Here is a 21,793-nt window from a genome sequence, read left to right as displayed (position 1 = left end):
GAGTGTACAATGCTAATTAATAATCAAACTGGGGACCCACTGGTGGCTTAGGGGTAGAGACATTTGCCACCTCACCTGAAAACCCGATTTTAATCCCTGGGACCCACAATGATAGACAGAGAAAACCAACTCCTGACTTTGATGTATTAGCTGTGGTACACACACAATTTATTTTTTTAATTTATTTTTTCATTTTATGTGCATTGGTATTTGCCTGCATTTATGTCTCTGTCTAAGGATGTCAGATCTGGAAGTTACAGTCAGTTGTGAGCTGCCATGTAGGTGCTGGGGTTTGAACCTGGGTCCTCTGGAAGAACAAGTCAGTGCTCTTAACTGCTGAGCCATCTCTCCAGTCCCACACACAAAATTTTCTTGAAAAAATGAAAATAATGATAAAAATTTTGCGGTTTAAAGAAAAACTTACCCATTGTCAGGCCTTATGCAAGCATATATATGGGATGAGTAAATCCTTGGGAGTCATTATCTCTATTTCTATCTGAGAAAACAGAGTCCAAGAAAATAACTGAGCCAGGAGACAAACTGTATCTACTACATAGACAGGCAATATGGCCTCCCACAGGGGAGTCATGGGAGCAGGTGGTGATGAGAGTCCCTCTCAGGCCAAGAACTGTGTCTGCTGTGCTGGGAGGCTGTGGAGGAGCCCGTCCCCTGTTTTTCCCAAACCACCCCCCAGGGAGGGAAGCTTCACCATTGTCTTCTCACCCCCTTGGGACTGGCCTGCACAGAGCCTAAAACAACCTGAGCAGGGAGAGGGGTGTGCTGCTCACTGCGCCTGAAGCCTGTCTCCTTATTTACCCCAGACACACACCCCAACCCTGGCATCCTGTCTGGGGCTCCTGTCATTCTCTGCTCTCTCCCAGAATCACTGTGAATCTTGCAGGGCTGCGGTTGCCTTGGTAACTTGATGGGAGGCTCTTGAGGTTTTGTGGAACCAGAGAGAGAAATGCGGGGTAGGGGAGGGGGAGGAGGGACCAGGCTCTGCTAGGCTGCTGGTCATAAAAGGGAAGGAACAGTGCTAACTCTCACTGCCCTGTCAACCAGCCAGTCCTTCCCTGGGTTTGGCCTTGGTGCCCTCTGTTGCATCTGCAGTAGTTGGGGGTTTGGGGGTGGTGGGTGGGGTCTCTTTATAGTCAAACCTGTAAGGAAAGAACCAGGAGGTAACTGCTGTGTCCTTGGAATTGACTCCCATTGTCACCCAGAGCTGACAGACTCCTCCTGCTCCTGTGCCCTGGCCCTGGAGTCTTAATTGGTTTTATGAAGTTCAATGCCTGTATTTTATAAGATAGATAATGATGGTGAGGGGAGGTCAGGCCCTCCTCTGCTAGACTTGGCAGGGCCTCCAGAATTGCTGACTTTCTAATCAGCACCAAACAGACTGATGGGACCAGGGTGGGCAGGGGCAGCCAGGCCTGTGATCCTCACTGTGGGCAGAGGGCCTGTCTCTACCTTCTAGTCCCTCTGATGCAGTCAGAAGGGAGAAGGTGTCCTGCCTTCCTCTTCGGTTCCCATGCCATGCTCTCTTGAACCATCACACTGTGACCAGGCACCTGTGGGAGTGTTGGGAGGGCAGGCGACAGGGGCAGGGAGTGTGATTGTGTGGCTGTCTTTCCAGGGCCTAGGGCAGCTTTCTTAGACCTTCTGGAGGAATCCTGTAAGAGGCAGTCCTCCTCCTCCCTTCCCCAGGATGGAACTGGCTAACTGCCTGCTGGAGTGCTATACCACTGACAGCCTCAAGCCGGCAGAGGCAAGGTCTGAGGAAGGTAGAGATAGATAGAGAAAGAAGAGACAAGGCATTTGCTGGCTCAGGGATGGCCTCCCACCAACACTCATGGGCAGGAAGAGAAAGGGATAAGGGCTGAGGGTTCCGTGTTCTTCTTCATGTCATCAGCTGCTATCCAGGATTGTGATTCACAGAGACAATGAAGGGTTAGCCCTGGTCTCTGGGCCAAACCATGTGCTGTTCTTTATAGTCCTCTGGGAAGGAATTTTGACAATTCCACTGGCTGTAGTTATTGTCATCCTGTCCATTTGGCTGTCCATGCGGCTGTCTGTCCCCACCCCCACCCACAGTCCCCAGTCTTCTCTTTCAAAAAGGACAAAAGGGTTTTCAGTCTCTGCCCAGTTGCTGAGCACAGCTGGCTATGGGACAGATGACCCTAAAAAACCGTTTCTTCTTTAGTGTATTACCAAGCTCCTACCTCCCCCTGCTTTCTGACCATGAGTGTCTTACTGTTTTAGAGAAAGTCCAGTCTTCAGGAAAAGGAGGGAGGAGCAAGAGCTGCCTGGATCAAAAACCTGGAATTTCCCAGTGCACTCACCAATCCTTTTCTTCTATCCTGTTTCTTCTCTTCCTCTTCCTTTTAATTAGCCAGTGTCTATAAAGGGCCAGGTGGTATAAAAGCCCTCTACAAATGTTGAACACTATTTCATTTCCAAGACTAGCAAAGAGTATATTTGCAGACTTGACTGAAAGGTCACAGCCTGCCTGGGACAGAGGAAGACCCTCCCCCCTTTCTGCAAGGTCCAGAGGAAAAGCATTTCTGGGATTCAAGACAGAGAAAGGAGAAGCAGCCCTGTGGGGACCTGGTGCCAGTCACATGGTGATGCCTGCCTCCTGGGCCTTGAGCTGCACACCAGGCTGGCTTCCTATCTGTGCTACTTTTCTAATTGCTATGTGATGAAAGCAACTTGAGAAAAAAAGGATTTGTTCTGGTTCACAATATGAAGAGACATGGCCCCTTATGAGAGGGCAGGCATGACAGCTGTCACATGGATAGCTCTGGTCACAGTCAGGACGCAGAGGAAGATGGATGCTGGCTCTCAGCTCACTTTCTCATTTTACTCGGTCCAGGAACCCAGCATATGGAAATAATGATGCCCACTTTCAGCATGGATCTCCCCTCAGGTGCGTGTCTTTGGAAATGCACTCTTAGGCATGCCTGGAGTTGTGTCTCCTAGGTGATTCCAAGTCCAGTCACAGTGACGTGACTCACATTCACATCCTGACCCTAACACACACCTGCCCCCCAGAGTTCCAGAAGATGAGTCCTCTCTGTAGGCCATCCTCAGAGGGTCTTCACCAGGGGATATGCTGATATTCACAACAACTAATATTAAACACTTACTGGCTACCAGCCTGTGCTAAGGGCTGGAGCTTTCCAGATTAGGGACTGGAGGCTATCTCTGCAGTGGGGAGTAAAAGGTGCACAAAGGACCTTGAAACCTTGGGGAGAGGCTATCACTAATCATCTCTGACCAGTGACAAGCGTCCTGTTTTATGTCCTCCTGAAACCTTTCAGTGTGGATGCCTAAGCGTGTAACTCTCCTGCCCTTTCTTGTGATGACTGGCCTATGTCCATTAGCGAAGGTCTAGCTCTGGGTGGAGCTCCTCAGCAGAACAACTGTCCAGCAGATGACAGGTGCCAGGGCTGAGGAGATGCCCAGTTACTACAGTGAGTGCTGTATGACCATGAAAACCTGAGTCCAGACCCCATCACCCACATAAGAGTACAGACATGTACTGGAGGTACATATCTGTGTGTGTCTGTGTCTGTGTCTGTGTCTGTGTCTGTGTCTGTGTCTGTGTCTGTGTCTGTGTCTGTGTCTGTGTCTGTGTCTCCAGAGAGCAACAAAGAATACAAACAGGGAATGCAGGCTCAGGAAAAAGCAGGAAGATGGACAATGTGTTTCCACATCCCCTGGGCCCTCTTTGTCTCCATCTCCTTGGCCCTCTAAAAGCTGAAAAGAGTTGAAAAGACTTCTAGGAGACATGGTTTCTGAGACTCCAAGCCCCTCCAACCTCCACTCTGTTTCTAATCTCTCCTGTGTGGCTCCTCCCTAGGAGCCAGGTATCTCACTATGTCATTGGCTCATTATCATTCTGAGAAAAGTTATCTGTCCTTGAAAAAGCTAAGAGCACCCCACCACCGCCACCACACTTGAGAGGAGTACAGACGGACAGAGACATGGGATGGTCACAGGGTACCCAAACAGCACAATGATACTTGTTCTAGGGTGTGTCTAAATGAACAAAACTCACTAGCACACAGACACACACCTTCACACTGGATCACAGGGACATTTTCATGTCACATGCAAAGAACTGTGCCATGGCAGGCACATAGTTGCTACAGTCCCCATAGGACCCAGGACCACAGCTTCAGCAGCCTCAGCCTCCAACACAGGCAGGGGTCAGGCTGCCCAGATTACCCAGGCTGCCCAGGCTCTGAGAGTGGTAGGTAGGGGGTACGGGGACAGGAGTGGAATATGGAGGTCAAGGTTAGAGATCTCTCAGTTCCATTAACCAGAAGGAGTGTGTCCTGAATCAAAGGCATGGGGACAGCACAGTGCTGAGTTGGTTCCTGACAAATGTGTCCTCATTTCCCACCTTTCTCCCCCAGGAAGCTTCCAGCTGTCAGCAAAACCATTTAGGGATTGGAGCAGCCCTTCAGTTTGAGCTGCTTATTCACAACGTGCTTTCAGTTTCAGTGTCCTTTCTTCATGGATAGTGCAATGCACGGAGGTGTTTCCTCCTTATACTCAGCTAGAGTGCCTGGTCCACACAGAACAGCAATTTGGGCTGGCTTTGGTTTTCTGGCAACTCAGGTGGTCAACACTACCCAGTGACTGTCATTCTCCAAGAGGGCAGCAACAGGCACAGCCAAGAAAGGCCATACATGAAGTTTTCCCAAAGGACAGGAAAGGGTTCTGTGTTGTGGAGGCCCTCAGGTCCCCCAGGAGGGTACAGGCCTGATGTCTGAGGGAAGGAAAAATCTGTAAGGAGAGATGTCAGAGGGTGGTGGGGAGTGCTTTTGGCTTCAGAGAGTCTTGGCAGGTACCTACATGCATTTAGTTGAATCATGGTATTTATTAAAACACCCAGCATGCATGAGGCTAAGCATTGAGAATACAATATTGAATAAGATAACATGTGAATCCCTGCAGTATAGAGATGCCAGTCTAGGGATGAAACCTGAAGAAAACAAAAGAGGAAATCAGATAATAACTTGAAATTAGAACAAGAACTATGAAGAGAACAGACAGAATATTAAGATAGAAAGCAAGAAATAGGTCAGGGTTGAGGGACCTTCTTCAGATGGGTAATCAGGGGCATATAATGCTGTATACTTAGGCCTCAAAGTGCAGGAGCCAGGGTGAGAGCATTTTAGGCAAAAGCCATGTGGCAGGGTTAGTGGAAACAGACGTCAGGGTGGCTAGTAAGGAAATGTGGGAAAGAGTGGGAGACAGGAGGCTGGTGTGGCAAAGCTGGGCAGGGCGTCTTAACCCAGGAGAGGAAGGAAGCTCCTAACACTTAGTGGGGAGAGGGAAAGGCTTGGCTGGACTCCCACTCAGCGTTGGACTTTTTAGAGGGTACAGGTAGGTATAGGTCGATCCCCGAGGAGGCTGATGTAGCCATCCTCGTGAGCAGGAGATGGGAAGAGAAGGAAACATCTAATTCCTCAACAATGGTGTCCTCAAGATACCTGTTAGGTATAAATCAAATCCTTGTCTGGAGGCTGGAGCGATAGCTCAGAGGTTAAGAGCACTGGCTACTCTTTCAGAGGACCCTGGTTCAATTACAAGCACCCACATAATGGCTCATAAGTGTCTGTACATCCAGTGTCAGGGAATTTAACACCTTCTTTGGCCTCCCCAGATACCAGGCACAAATGTGGTGCACAGAATACATTCCTATAAAACAGTCATACACATAAAATAAATGTATAGATAAAAATAAAAGAATTCTTGTTTTGCCAGGTACGGTAGTACCTGCCTTTAATTCTAGTATTCAGGATGCGGAAGCAGAGTTCAAAGCCAGCCAAGTCTACACAGAATCCTTGTCTTAGGGTGGGAAATATAGCTCAGTGGGTAGAGTGCTTGCCTAGATTGACAAAGCTCTAGATTTAATCCCCAGAACCAAATATATTGGGCAGTTACAAATGCCTGTATTCCAAGCAGTCAGGAAGTACAGAGTCTGAGGGCAGCCTGGGCTACATGAGACTGTATTTAAAAATAACAAAGGGTTGGAGAGATGGCTTGGTGGTTAAGAGCACTGGTTTCTCTTCCAGAGGACATGGGTTTGACTCCCAGCACCCATATGGTCATTCACAACCATCTGTAACTCTAGTTCTAGGGGTTATGAAGCTTCTTCTGATTTTTGAGGGCACCAGGTACACATATAGTGCAAACACACACACATATACTGGTGAAACACTCATATATATAAAATAAATCAGCCTAATTAAAAAACAAAACAAAAAGAATGTCTGTGATTTGTGTCGTCACCTCCAAGCTCCACTATGTACTTTTCCATTCCAGAGCAAGGGGTGATCCATGGCCAGTATTTCCTCATTCCCAAATAAAGACATGGAGACACTGCCTTTGAGGGATTCTCCAGGAAGTTGTCACCCTTCTGGCAGGGCTGAGAAGAGGTTGCCATTTTTGGGGAAGGGTCCTTTTCAATGCCTTTCTGCCTTACTGGTCTGGAGCATGGCCACAGTGCCACATGCTGTGTAGATTGCGGCTGATAGAGCCAAGCAGACCCAGAGGCACCTACCCCCTCTGCCCAAAGTATGTTCCCAGAGGCCCCCTGGAGCCAAGTCCAGCTTCCCCATGCCTGTCCCATGCTGCACCAGAGGACAAGAACAAGTCAGGATAAGGATTAGGGGAAGGGCTGCTCAGAGCCTGAACTACCCTCCTGGGACACAGGAACACAGGCTGAAGATCTTGAGCTTGAACATTTTACAGGTAGAGCTCAGGATTGAAAACTGATTTATATAGCGTGTGAGCAGGTGGGAGGGAGGGGGAAGGTGAGGTCTGTGTACAGTGCAGCCCTGTGGAGTGGTGGTAATTACACATCACATTGAACTGTCCTTGCAGCACACTGAAGGGCAGTGGGAATGAGACACTAAATCACACTGTCCTGATGCTCACCGTAGCTCACTCCTGTGATGTGGCCCCAGAGCCCAGGGCTGACACTTCTGGACGCACACACATACACACACAGCCCATTGGGAGCTAGCTTCACTGACTGGAGACCTAGGAAGCCTGAGAGGAAGTGGGGATGTTATTAATTCTGGCAGCTTCCAGGAGCTGCATATCCCACAAGCCTCACTGTTTATCCCCTTCCCCAGTCTCAGCATTTGTCACTCACTACTTCCCTTCTTCCACCGGGCTCTGAATGACTTGAGCATCTCTGTCTTCATTGCTTGCCCTTGCAGCATCTCTTTGCTTTAGGGCCAGTTACAGTAGTAGTACGTCTCAAGTCTTTTTTTTTTTTTTTTTTTTTTTAGACAGAGTCTCAGTTGTGTAGCATTAGCTGGTCTGGACCCACCTATGTAGACCAGGCTACTCTCTCAAAGTAACAAAGATCTACCTGCTTTGCCTGGGATTAAAGGCCTGCCACCACGCCCTGATTGTCTGACTCCAATTTTAATTTAAATTGCCTGAAAATCCCAAGGACTGAATGTAACCCAGGCTGGCCTCAAATACACTGTGTAGCTGTGTAGTTTGAACTTCTTATCTTCTTGTCCCCACTTCCCAGATGCTGAGATTACAGACATGTGCCATCTCCTTTGGCATCAAATTGGTTCAAGAGGGCTTAGAAGGCAAATAAAATGCCATTTTCACTCACAATCTCCCCACATTCTTCGCAGGTTGGTGATTGCTGGCTTACTTCTTGCCCTCAACTACCAGCCCAGGCAGCACAACATTTTCCCTCAAAGGGCCCCTTCCATGACAAGACCATGGTTCTTAGAACCGGTCATATATACTTTCCACAGTCTCCCTGTCCCTCCCTCCTTTCCCCTGCACTTCCTGGTGCAGGGATGTGGCAGGACACAGAGGCCATACTGAACCAGGTTTGAATTCTGGCTCGAAACCCTGTCTCAAAAAACGAAACAAAACAAAACAACAACAACAAAAAAAAGCACAAGGGGCTGGTGAGATAACTTGAGATAGTGGTGAGAGAGGTGGTGGTGGTAGTGGTGGTGGTGGTGGTGGTGGTGGTGATACACACCTTTAATCCCAGCACTCTGGATGCAGACACTGGTTGATCTCTGGGTTTGAGGCCAGCCTGATCTACACAGTGAATTGTTACTGGACAGCCAGGAATACACAGAGAAACCCTGTCTCAAAATAAAACAAAAACAAATAAAAGTATACTTGCTGCTCTTTCAGAGTGTAAGCGAGGGCACAGTGAAATCACCAAATTAGGCCATCCAGTGGGTAGAAAGAATGTTTATTGGAAATATGAACCTGCCATAGCTATCTCTGGAGGTGGGAGTGGGTTCAAGGGGCAGCAGCAAGAATAGCAAAAGACAGGGAAAGTCTTGCCAATTTCATTTTCTTTTTCCTTTCTTTTTAAGACAGAGTTTCTCTGTGTAGCCCTGGCTGTCCTGGAACTCACTCTGTAGACCAGGCTGGCCTCAAACTCAGAAATCCACCAGCCTTTGCCTCCCAAGTGCTGGGATTGAAGGCGTGAGCTATGACACCTGCCCCATATGTGGGTGCTTCATCTGCATGTACATCTGCACATCAGATCAGCACAGGAGTTAGAGGGAGGTCTGGGGGCCAGAGGAGATGAGAGGCACTTTGATATGTGTTAAAGGTATGTACTAACAGGGGACTAAAAGCTCCATTTCCCCAAGGTAGGGGGAGATAAGGAACAGACTGAAACCCACTTCACAAGTTTCTGAGGAAATCTGAGTGTTATTCACCAGAAATCCAGTCTAGCCTGAGCTGAGGCCAGACGATCATTTTGGGGGTTTGGTTCCCAATATCCACACAGTGGCTCACAACCACCTACAAATCCAGTTCCAGCGATCCTATTCCTTCTTATGACCTGCCTCTGCACATGGAGTACAGATATGTGTGCAGGCAAGACATCCATACAAATGAAATAATTTCAACAACTCCATAAAACTAAGGGCAGGCTTTGGAAAGAGTCTGCGCAAATGAGGAGTGCCATGAAGCTTAAGCTTCATCGGCTTCCTGCAAACCCCAGGTGGACATTTGATGGGTTTCTCAGCTAGCTGCTCATATCCAAAAGCACTTCCACCAGCCTGAGTAGGCCAGGCTTTCCTAAGGAAGCCCAACCTCCAGAAGTCACCCCATACCAGGCTTGGTTCCTCCAATGGCTTCGTCTTATGCTAATTGCTCATTTTAAAGACTCATCAGCTATTTATTTTTGTGCTTGATGAATTTGCATGTGATTTGCATAACATTAATATTCACACACATGTTTGGGAACCCTTCTTTTGTTCCAACTTAAGCTGGATTCCTGGGATTTAGTTAAGAAATGAGGGAGAAGAGAAAAACAAAACAAAACAGAACAAGACCTTTCCCTCTTCTCTAAATGTAGAGCGAAAGGAAGGGCACATTCCAGGGATGTTTGACATGTGTCTGAAAACAAGTTCCTGAGTCTCTGGCCCTGCTCAGATCTCCTCCTCCTTATACTCCTGTTTCTTCACCATAGCCCGCCCAGTTTCCCTCTAATTATGAAAATGAAACCATATACTTAAGGACATACATGCCCACCCTGATGTTGGGCTTTCTTGGGCTCAAAGGGGTGGCTTCTAAGTCAGGAGGCACATGTCACCAAGATGCCAGCAGACAGGAACATATGGGGTCCTTACCCAAATTACCCCTCACCTCCAGCACAGTCCCCTTGCCTTGTTTAGAAGCCTCATTTATATGTTTCCCCCAACTCTCAGAAGCAGATGGCAGGTGGGAGTATGTGTGACTTTGTGTGTGTGTGCTGGCTTACACATGAGCTGTGCACACATATAAGAAGTGTGCACACATGTGAGACTGTGAATGCCCACGTGTATTTTAGTATACCCACCAGAGGAGGTGGGGGTAAGGATGTAGGAAGGGAGACCTCCCTCTCAGAAAACTGTAGGGGTAATTCTAAATGTCACCAAAGGTGAGCCTTGCCTCCCCAGCCCTACCCTGTAATGGAGAGGCACAGTGCAGTTAGAAAGGCAAGAAGAAGGGAAGCTGGGTGCCAGTGTCAGCGTCAGCAATGCCATCACTCCCAGACCTCCCCCCTGGGGCAGTGAGTCACAACCCAATCAATAATGTATTCCACCTGTCTTTGCCTGCCTTATGCTACTCTCCCTGACCAGGCCTTTGCTCCCATGTTCTTCTGAGGTTTCTGGGATACCCCAAACCTGTAGGCCTCCATCAGGGAAGACAGGGCCCCTGCAGCTAGTAACTGAAGCAGAGACACAGTAAGAGAGAGAGAAGGCAAACAGCTTTCTTGAGTATGAAGGGAGTATGGGAAGAGAAGCTGAAAATGTAACAGGTCAGACCAGGGAGGAGGCAGAAAAAGGGAGATGGAAAGAGAGCACGGGAAGAGAACAGAGAGGCAGGGCTGGGCTGGAAATATGACTCAGTAGCTAAGTGCTTGCTAGGCTAGCATGAGTACCTTAACTCAGATACCCAGAACCATGTAAAAACCACATGTAGAAGCACATGTCTGTAATCCCTGTGCTCTGATGACGAAATGGGAGGCAGAGACGGGAGAATCCTTGGAGACATATGGGCTAGCTAGGCTGGCTTACTTAGCAGCAAGCAACAAAGAGACCCTGTCTCCAAGTGGAAGACCAGGAGTGACAAGGTTTGTCCTCTGACCTCCACACTGTGCACCTACACATAGAGCACGCATGCCCACACACACAAACACAGGAAAAACAATAGCAAACCAGAATGGTGGCAAGGAGCAGGGGAGGCTCAGCTGACAGCCGTGGACACTCTTCTTTCTCAGGGTCTCAGCCTTGCTCTTCTGTTTTCCTGGGCCTCCTGCCTTATTTAGGGGCTCCAGAGCTAGTGCCACAGAGGGATGCCCAACCCCACAAACCAGCTGCCTCGTGGGGATGCTCTGTGTCTATGCTCTCACCTAGTGTCTTATTGGTCCAGCCTCCTTGGAAATGAGGTTGAGAGGGGGGTGAGAAGCAAAAGAGAGAGTGAGGTGAGAGAGGTTAGTACCCACTGGGGCAACTGTGCTTTCTCTGTGGGGACCTAGTTCCCCACCCCACCCCCAAGACCTTGGCACTTGCCCAGTCAGTGTGCCTTCTGACCATGCCCTTGGGCTCAGTGGCAGCCTGAATGTCATTTCTTGCCACTGACGGAAATCAGAACAGGGCCCCTTTATGTGACAGTGAGAAGGACTCTGCCCTCTCTCTGAGACTCTTAACTTCCCAAAATGCCATTCGTTCTCAGCATAAAGTGGAAGGCATAAAGGAAATCAAAGCCTTTAGTCCTATGTCTGAGTGAACAAACTGCACCAGAATAGAACTACTGGGCCGGGCTCCTATGAGGCAGCACTGATGCCTGGGGGAGAGCTTCTAGCTCCTCAGACTTGGTGTTTGTAGAAACAGGAAGGTCTGGTCTCCCTCCAGTCCTCACTTCAGGCCTCTCCATAGCCAGCATCATCAAGAATAGTGACTCTGTTAATAACATCCAGCATCTACCAAATGCCTCACACAGCCAGAGACCTCAGTATCATTGTGTGCATTATCTTACTTAATTCTGCAGCATCATTATGGTATAGTCACCACTGTGGAAACTGGAGGAGGAAACCAAGGATTCCAGAGGTTGCCCAGGATTTCACAGCTCGAAACACAACTGAAATGGGAACCTTGATCTGTTTCTCGCTTTGCTGGTTTTCTTTTCCTCTGCCTTACTAATAATGCATCTTTTTGATATTTGACTTTCAATCTAAAGCCTTCACCTCTAGGAAACATGTATTCACCTCTCCCATCTAGTCTCTCCCTCTGGCCTGTGCAGTCTCTAGAAAGCCCCAGGTTTTGTGGACTGTCCATTCCGACAGCTCGGGTTAGTTACACTGTACCTCTTGGAGTTGAAGTGGTGACCAAAAGAACAGCCCAGACCTCAGCCCCCATTCTCCAGGAGGAGGAGGTGAAAGTGCTTGTCACTTCATGGGGCAGGAGCAGCAGGAGGTTGTTGGGATGGTTTAGGGTCACATGGTGGCTTAGGCAGACACTGTCAAGACTCTGGAGACACAAGAATGTAGGAAGCTACAGGTCACCAAGGGAGCTGGGGACAGGAACAAAAGTGGAACAAGGGGTCCCTTTCCACCAGGTGCTGTCCTTAGTGTTTGATGGTGTGTCACAGCTTCTTGTTAGTGCAGTAGGCGCAGCCTTCATTTATGACTCTTGGAAGTCCCACAGGCACCTTTTTGCAAGCTCAGAGGAAATGGGCATGGTGGCACATGTGTGTCTCTCTGCACTCAGGAGCTGAGGCAGGAGGATTGTGAATTCAAGGTCAGCCAGGACTACACAGTGAAAGTGAAAACCTGTCTTAATGACAGACAGACTGATGGGGTGGGGAAGAGGAAAACAATTGTAGAAAGTTATATTGCTATGTATTTTTAATTGTGTGTGTGTCTGTGTGCACACTGTATGTCTGTGTGTCTGCATCTGCATGAGCACAGACCACAGTGCTAATGTGGAGGTTAGAGGACAACTTTGGCTGTTGGTACTTACACTCTACCTTGTTTGAGACAGGGTCTCTGGTTCAGTAGTGTATATACCAGGCTCACTGGCCTCTGGGCCCCTGGGGCTTCTCTGGTCTCTACCCTCATCTCTCAGTAGGGCATTGGAATTAGATGCACTACTTCATTCAGCACTCTGCTGTGGTTCTAAGGTCCTTCCAAAGCTACCTTCTAGCAGACTGCCATCTCAGGCCCCTCTATGAGAGGATGACTTGGAGCTCTGCTGGGACCAGATTTGCTATGAGCAAATCAGGGAGCCATGTGCAGAGGAGAGGAGGACAGGGCCAGGACAGCTGCATGGGCACACGCAGGAAGAGCAGTGATCATCTGAGGACAGAGAGCCGGAGACTTGGAGATGAACCAGGCAACAGACCCTCCTCTCTTTTGGAGTCTGTATATAGTTTGGGGAGACCCTCCTTTTAAATGAGGGAGCTGAGGGTCCCAGAGAGAGCAGAGTGGGTCTCTGCTCAGGGCCTGGGCACAATAAAGTGAGGTCCTGCCTGAACTACCTTGCTTGAAGTAAGAGGGCTGAAAGGGCTCATGGCTTTGACCACCTATACACTCTTCCCTCTCCTGGGGACCTCAGCACCTTCTAGCTCTCATCAGTGAAGTGCACTGAGCCCCAAGAGGGTGGACATCTGCTTTGCTTCTGTGCAGAGCTATCGGAAGGATGGGTATTGCATGGGGAAGGGCCTCACAAGCAGGGTGTTGTTAAGTCTGTGATCAGGTTGGCTCAGTGAGAGCTACTGCAGTAATGGGAGGATTAATGCTCACAACATGGGAAAGAGGGACATTAATGTCTGTCATGTCCTCTTCTCTTGGTCACCTGCCCTGAAAGAAAGCACTCAGTATTTCCAAATTGACTTAAATAAGCAATGTGTGGTGGCAATGCTATCCCTCAGTCAGCCGTCACTTGCCCAAGGCAGAGAGATTTTAATTTTCAAGGCGTAATGAGAAAAAGAAACTCAGAATTAAATAATATCCCAGCAAAGCAGTCAAAATAGCTGCCCGGACTGAGAATCAAGGGGAGAAACATGAATTGAAACCCACCCCCACCCCAGCACCAAGCGATCTTGAGGAAGCAGGGCTGTGCAGCTGCAGAAGGACCTGTAACTGTGGCCCTGAGGTCAGGTGGCTCCAAGGACCCCCACTCCCACCTCAGGATGCTCACAGAATAATTAGAGCAGAGATTCATTCAATGTATTTACAGCAGAGATTTACCTGCTCCAGCCCAGCCTTGCTTCCCTCCACTACAATCCTCTTGAGTGAGGTCAGGTAGGCCATAAAGGTTGATTTGAGGTCAAGGGGAGGTGGGGGAGGGATGGGGTCCCTGTCCTCTCCACGGTCTGAGGCACAGAGAAACTGCTGTCTTTTGTGTAAGCCTGTCTGTACCTTTTCAACTGCACTTGCCCTTCAGGGTGAGGGAATGGCCTGGAGACGTTAGAAAGGCTGGGGACTGAGGCCCTGACCACATTCTTCTCTGCCTGTTTCGGTATCACATTCCAGGACCCCAAGGACATCTGCTGCCCCAGTCTAGCCCCTGCTATTTGCTATTAACTGTCTCCTCTCTTCATCTGCCTACCTACATTGACCAGCGCCTCTGTGCAAGAATGTGTGTGGGTTAGGGCCTACAGAAATAACCAAGCCAGGCGCCTGTTGCCAGGGATAAGAGAGACAGGTGGTCGGAAGATTACCATACAGCGCAGACCATGCTTCGTAGTCAAGTATAGCAGGTGGCCCAAAACCCCAGAGTCAGGATGACCTGTCTGGGTAAAACCCTGCCTCCATCCCCATTTCTTCCTTTGTGACAGGCCAAGTTGCCTAGCCTGATCAGGCATCAGTTTATTCATCTGTGTAATGGGGATGATAACACTTGCTTTACTCGGTTTATTGCAAAGATTAAGTGAAATTAGAGTCACCCGAGGTATCCTAAGGTTAACTTGTTAGCCTGCATTGGGCACTTACTCTGAGCCAATCAGGGTTCGCAAGAATTCAACTGCAGCCCTTGTCCTGAGGAGTCCACAATCTGTTAGAGATGACAGTTTGCAAACTGACCCCTGAAAAACATGTGATCACCATCTTCTCTAGGAGATGTCCTTCTCTGAACTCTGACCATGTGCTGGACACATGAGATGGGTTTTGTGTTGTTTGGAAACAAGGTCTTGCTGTACAGCCCTGGCTGCCTTGGAACTCACTATGGAGTCCAGGCTGGCCTCCAACTCACAGAGACCTGCCTGCTTTTATCTCTCTAGTGCTGAGATTAAAGGTGTGTGTCGCTATGCCGGCTACATGAGATTTTAAAGGCATGCTGCCTAACTCCTCAACAACCTTTTAGGGGATATGTCACCTTCATTTTAGAGAGGTAACTTTTGAGGTGGTGGTGTTTACAGAGTGCTGAGTCACTACTGAAGGAGTGATTAACTGGGCCTGAAAAGGAACCAGGGACAGTTTCAGTGATGAGGTCATCTTTGCTCAGGAGCAGAGCCTGAAGAAGAAGGACATTGTATAGTAAGTACCCCTATGGGTCTGCAGGAGACCTACAACTGCTGGCATCTCCCACAGAGAGTCTGGAGATCCCTAAGTATGCATGGCTCCCTGCCTCCCCTCCCTAGTCCCACATGCATGTCTCTCAGCATGATGCCAGAGCCTACATGGAGGGAGATCATTTGAGAGAGATTAGAACCTGGATGACGGATAATTATTTTGGTGAAAATTAGTTAGCAGTCTGTAATTCCAGAGGGTTTCAGCTGAATCACAGATCCCTCGTGTCTGCTGCCTAAGCTAGGGGACAAATTGCAAGAAATCAGGAATGGGAGTGGAGATCCCAGGGAGGCTAGGAGGCACTGGTTAGCATGGGGACAGGTAGTCTCACAACTTTAGGAAATTCCAACCAGATCTGGAGCAGGTGAAAAATGAAAAATGTATTATAGCTGGGAGGTGGTGGTGCGCGCCTTTAGTCCCAGCACTTGGCAGGCAGAGGCAGGCAGATCTTGAAGTCCAAGGCCAGCCTAGTCTATATAGTGAGTTCCAGGACAGCCAGGGCTATACAGAGAAACCCTGTCTCAAAAAACAAACAAAACAAAAACAAACAAACAAAAAAAAACCCCAAACCACAAACAAACAAATGAATAAATTTTTAAAAAGAAAGAAAAGGAAAGGAAAGAAAAGAAACCTCTCTGCTGGGTTTAGTCATTTCCTCCCATTCTTCCTTCCTTTGATAAGCCACCCAGAAGGGAGCCATCTTAGTGCAACCATAGGTCTGGTGGGCAGAACCAGAATGTGGCATTAAAATCCATCTGACTTGTTCCAAGGCTGGGAAAGTGTGGACTCATCATCATTAGCATTCTGCTTCTCTACCAGGAGCAAGGAGGGCGAGCACACTGCACTGTGGGCTTTAGCAAGAGGGAGGCTCCTAGGATTGAGTAGCCCAGAGCTCAGGACTGACTGTCCTCTCCACCAGAGCAGGGAAACGCTGCCAGCACAGTGCATGGTTTGAGGAGGCTTTGGGGAAAACTTTATGACCACAAGGTGGAGAAGCTTTGGCACTTGTGACAAACAGATTGCAGATGCTCTCCATATTACCTGGCTCGAATAATGTGATTTCAGAGGAAAGCAAATGAATGATGGACAGGTACCTGAAGTCTGCCTGCCGCTCCATCCTTGAAGCAGCCTCACCAGCCTCACAGGCCTAATTCACTCCTCACATGAAGAAGCTAGCTCTGGGAGGGACCAGCCCCCACAGAAGCAGGAAACACGTGCACATTCCAATAAAGCACTCAAAGAGGCAATTATTTCTGGGCTGCCTATCCCAGAGCAGAGCACAGGCAGCCAGATTTCCAGCACTGGCTGTCATTGCCTCTGGCTGTTGGCAAAATTAAATTTCTCTGAGAAATCAGAACGAGCTGGTGCCAAGGGGGTTGGGATTACTTATCTCCCTGGGGCATTTGGTACGGGACTGGGTGAGGGAATAGGGCACGGGGTAGGGACAAAGATCTTGTAGTCTATACAATAGCCTTATAGGATACAAGGTAACACATGCCTGTTATGTGTGCATGGTGAAACACATGTGGAGTATATATATACCAAGTCTTCCTGTCACCCACTGGGTTGTGGGCCTGTCCCAGGCAAAATCACATTCCTGCTTACTGCTATACTGGGGGACAGTGCTCAGCTCCAACTCTTCATAGACATGGGTTGCTGAATCAGTATGCACACGGTGGCCTTGGGCAGGCTACTGACAGACATAGAGCATCTCCGGGGCACTTCCTCCTCCAACAGGTCACACAGATATGGTAAGAATCACCGAAGGTCTGCTCCTCTGTCTCCTGAATGGTGCTGTAGGATATTAGGGTAAATCTCCCCAAATGTGAGAAAAGGTCTCCCTGAGACACGGTGGAGTAGGCAGTGTTCTAGTTGACCACCCACAAAAAGGAGGCACTGTCTCAGACCTCACATTCTCTCCTGCACCCAATTTGGAAACATTCACCCGCCCTCCTTCCCACCGTCCTATCTCCAGCCTCTTGCTGTGTCCCGCTCACATTTTTAGATATCTCTTCTGCAGTACTACACATCCTGCCCACCAGCTGTGACAGTCAGCTCCACACGGGCTACCCTGTGGCTTGACAGGCCCAGGACCTTCTTGTGCTGCTTTGCATATTCTCTGTTGCCAGGGGAACTACTTGCAACCACCAGGGCCAGGTCATTAATACCTTGGGGGCAATTCTTGGGAATGAAGGTAGGCACCTCTTTAGACAAATAATTCCCTTTTTAGTCCCTAATGGGCAACTCATAAAGGCTTCCTGAACATTTCTAGGTGCTTGGACCTGTGACATTCTCCCTCTGCCTCTCACTGCACGTGTGTGAGCGTCTCCGTGACCTCCACAGCCAGCAGAGTCACAATCCACAGGAGGCAGTTTGTTTCAACACAATTAAGTAGCTGGTGTTGGTTCACACTCTGGGAGTCTGACCCCAGTGGTTTATTTTAGGCGTATTTAAGCACAGCACAGTTTGGTGAAAAACTCTCCTGGTGATCATTAACTCAATCCCGTGTGCACAAGAAAGCTCCCAAAAATCTCCTTGAGGGATGAAGTAAGCTAAATAAAGATTGGATGTGACTCTATTACAACTCTGATGTAAAGTACAAGTGGCAAGTTCTATATTGACTGAGAAAAACAAGTTGCGATAGGTTCTAGGGAGCCCCTGGAGTGGTGGTGTGGTCACGGGCACACAGAACACAGCTCCTACTTCAGCTCCTAGCCTTCTGGTGGAGAACAGGTTAGCTCTTTTTTCTTGGTAGGAACAACCTATGCGCTTAACATTCCACATTTCCCTCTTGCTTATTGTGAGCACAAAGACTTCCCGCCAAGCCTCCTCCACTCCCCTGCTCCTGCTCTCAGGTCCCAGGCTTTTCCTCAGGCCTAGGGAGCCGTTAGCTTTCCTGTCAGAGAAAACCCTGGACCTTTCCTCACCTCAGAAGGTTTCCAGAAGACTTTTCTACTCCCTGGAACACTTTTGTCTCTGCTAAGGAAGTCTGGCCAAGACTTGAATGGGCAGAAGGAGCAACCAAAGGGTCTAGGAGAAGAGTGCTCCAGGTCTGGGAGGAGAGTGCTCCAGGTCTGGGAGGAGAGTGCTCCAGGTCTGGGAGGAGAGTGCTCCAGGTCTGGGAGGAGAGTGCTCCAGGTCTGGGAGGAGAGGTCAGGCCCGAGCCCCGAGGCAGAAATGATCTAATCAGAGTCTGGGTAGACCAACAGTGCAAAGTAAGACAGAAGAACTTACAGTCCAAGGGGACAGGGACCAGACCACACTTGGCTCTGCAGGCACAGTGCATCAAGAAGTAAACCACACAAAAGCAAGAATCCTGTTCTTGTTCTTTGCTCACTCTCTATAAGGAGTAGGCTCTGTGTAGTCATGGCTGTCCTGGAACTCACTCTGGAGACCAGGCTGGCCTCGAACTCAGAAATCCGCCTGCCTCTGCCTCCCAAGTGCTGGGATTAAAGGCGTGTGCCACCGGCTGGCCAGGGTAGGCCATTAAGTTATTAAATAACATTTTTGAGTGTGTCTTTGTCTCAGCGACCCCTCCCCACACAAAGGGACAAAACAGTCCTCCTTGTGAGATTATAGCCTTGAAGGTATCTGGTCTGGAACTCAGTATGTAGCCAGACTAGACTTAAATTTGTGGCCATCTTCCTGCCTCTGCCTTCTGAGTGTTGGTATTTACAGGGGTGTGCCACCATGCCTAGCTTTGTTTCTTTGAGGCAGAGTCCAGGCTGGCTTCAACTTTCCATCCTCCTGCCTCAGCCTTCTGAATGCTGAGGTGGAGTTATGGGCCACCATACTGTGGTTTGCTTTTTTGCTATGAGACTCCAGAGTGAGAGCACTGCCAAGCTCTGCACACCGACTCCTCTTCATCCATGGTCAGTCTTGATCTGGTAGCTTACTCATCTGCTCTGCTGGACTCTGCCCTGATACATTAGTCATCCCTCTTGGTTCTCAGCTTCCTTAATGAGCCACTGTGTTTTCATACCGAGATAGGTCTGCCCTGGTCTGTTGCTTCCTGGGGAAACCAAGGTCAAGCTAGAGTACAGAGCACAGAGAAGATTCCAGCCTTCTCCCCGCACCCATCATGCTCTGAGGGTAGTGAGGAGGGAAGAGGAAGAAGTCTCCCCAAGCAAAGGAAGAAGTGGAAGACAGCTAAAATTTAGGGTAGTTATAAAGAGTCCATGGAGAACAGAATTGACTGTTTTTCATTGAGTGACAGAGAACAGGCCGAGACGGCAGCAGTAGGAACAGAGGCGGGGTCGAGGGGAGGGAATCCATCATGGTAGGCAACTGAGGACACAGGCTGAAGGCTGCCCAGTCCTGCTTGTCATTGTCCCCCATGTGTGGACAGGATAGAATGACCTCTAAGGACCACAGGGAGCACAGCACACTAAACTGGGACTCCTTGATTGCTGTTGGTTGCTCTGAGGCAGCCCTGGGCAAGGATGTCCAATTAGGGGCCTGAGGTGACGGGGGTTCCGGGGTTGCTGCGCAACAGTAAGTGGCTGCAGGGGCCTGCAGAGAGGAAATGATACTCAGAGGGTGAGCCACAAGGCTGCTGATGAACTGCTCACATAGGCAGGTTATAGGAAAACAGGAAGGGGCATGGAAGGAACCAGGGCCTAGTGTAGTAGACAGCCTATGTATGTACATACATTTTACACAATACATACACTGTATCATATGTGTGTGTGTGCCTGAGTATATGCATATCATGTGCGTGCAAGAAGCCTGTGGTGGTCAGAGACGGCCTTGACTCTCAGGAACTGGAGTCCTAGGTGACTGCTAGCTGTCTTGTGGTGAGTACTGAAAATGGAAGAGCTAAGGGCTAACCACTAAGCCATCTCTTCAACCCCTCCCCCATCTTTTAAAAAGGACTCTTGGGTCCGGAAAGGTGACTCAGCTGTTAAGAGAGCTTGCTGTCTTTGTAGAGGACCTGAGTTCAGTTCTCAGCACCCACATCAGGTGGCTAGCAACTGCCTGTAAGTCCAGTTCCAGGGCTTCTGATACCTGCTTTGACCTCTGCTGGCACCCGCTTGCCCCTCCCCCCAACAAATAAAAATATGTGTGCAGATGTGTGTGTGTGTGTGTGTGTGTGTAGTATAGATGTTTTTCACCTTACTGTTAAAGCTTTTGTTTTCTTTTAATTTTTAAAATTACTCTGTCTATGTACGTATGTATGTATGTATGTATGTATGTATGTATCTATCTATCTATCTATCTATCTATCTATCTATCTATCTATCTATTTGAGACAGAATTTCTCTAACCTTGGCTATCTTGCAACTCTCTGTAGACCAGGCTGTCCTGGAACATACAGAGATTCCCCTGCCTCTGCCTCGCTAAAGCTGGGACTAAAGGTGTTTTCCACCACTGTCTGGCTATTTTATTGTGTGTATGTATGGGTGTATCCATGCATGCCACAATCCATGTGTGAAGGACAGAGGACAACTTGCAGAAATTGGTTCTCCCCTTTCACCCTGTAGGTCCTAGGGATCACATTCAGGTTGACAACTGACACGTGCCCTTACTTACTGTGGTAGAACGAGGATGGCCCCCCCATTGGCTAATATATTTGCTCATATAGGCTTATATATACTGGCTTGCCCCAGTTGAACTGTTTGGAAAGATTGGAAAGTATGGCCTTGGAGGAGGTGTGACACTGGGAGTAGGGCCTGAGGTTTCAAAAGCCAGTGTCAGCCCTGATGTCTTTCTCTCTGTGTCTACTGCCTATGGGTCAAGCTCTTGGCTACTTCTCCAGCACCATGTCTGCCCACATGCTGCTGTGTCCCTGCCATGATGATATTGGACTAGCCCTCTGGACTTTATTAAGTTCCCAATTAAATACTTTCTTTTATAAATGTTGCCTTATAGTGTCTCTTCTAGGCAATAGAAGAGTGACTAAAATACTTACTGAAACATCTTGCCAGCCAAATATCTTGGGTTTTGATGGGATCTGTCACTGAGACTGGGAGCTTGCTGTTTCGACTAGGCTGGTTGGTCAGAAAACCTCAAGGGTCCTTCTGTCTCCACATTCCCAGACCTAGGATTACAAATGTTTGCTACTAATCTAAGCTTTATTTATTTATTTATTTATTTATTTATTTATTTATTTATTTATTTATTTTTGAGACAGGATTGCTCTGTATAGCCCTGGCTGCCCTAGAACTGGCTCTATATCTATCAGGCTGGCCTTGACCGCTCAAAGATCTGCCTATCTCTGCCTTACTAGTGTTGGGTCTGTGTTACCACGAAGTTTTTACTTTTTTTGAGACAGGGTCTCACTAGGCTGTCCTAGAATTCACTATGTAGACCAGGCTAGCCTTAAACTTGAAGAGACCTGACTGCCTCTGTCTCCTGAATGCTGAGATTAAAGGCATGCAGCTCCCAGCTCATTTCTTACATTAGACTTCTAGGCTTCCTGATCCAAGCTACTCTGACCCTAAAGAAATCAACTCTGAGCTCTAAGGCCTAGGGGATCCAGTCATAAAAGCCTGCTAGCTTACTCAGGTGGTCACTTCATCCTTCTCCTCCTCCAGCCTCCAAGGGTCGGCCTTCAGTTTTCCTCAATGAACATACTCTTCAGTAAAGAACTGCTATTTTTACTTGCTTAGTGTCCACACTTTCTGGCACAGCTTTTGGGGGTTTTGGAGGACACGTTTGTCATACCCCACCCCCATACTTTCTTTTATAGGCATTGACTGTGTGGTTTTACAT

This window comes from Arvicanthis niloticus, chromosome 14 (genome assembly GCF_011762505.2).
Source record: "Arvicanthis niloticus isolate mArvNil1 chromosome 14, mArvNil1.pat.X, whole genome shotgun sequence".
Taxonomy (NCBI): domain Eukaryota; kingdom Metazoa; phylum Chordata; class Mammalia; order Rodentia; family Muridae; genus Arvicanthis; species Arvicanthis niloticus.
The sequence above is the reverse complement of the archived record's forward strand: the minus strand, read 5'-3'. Positions refer to the sequence as shown.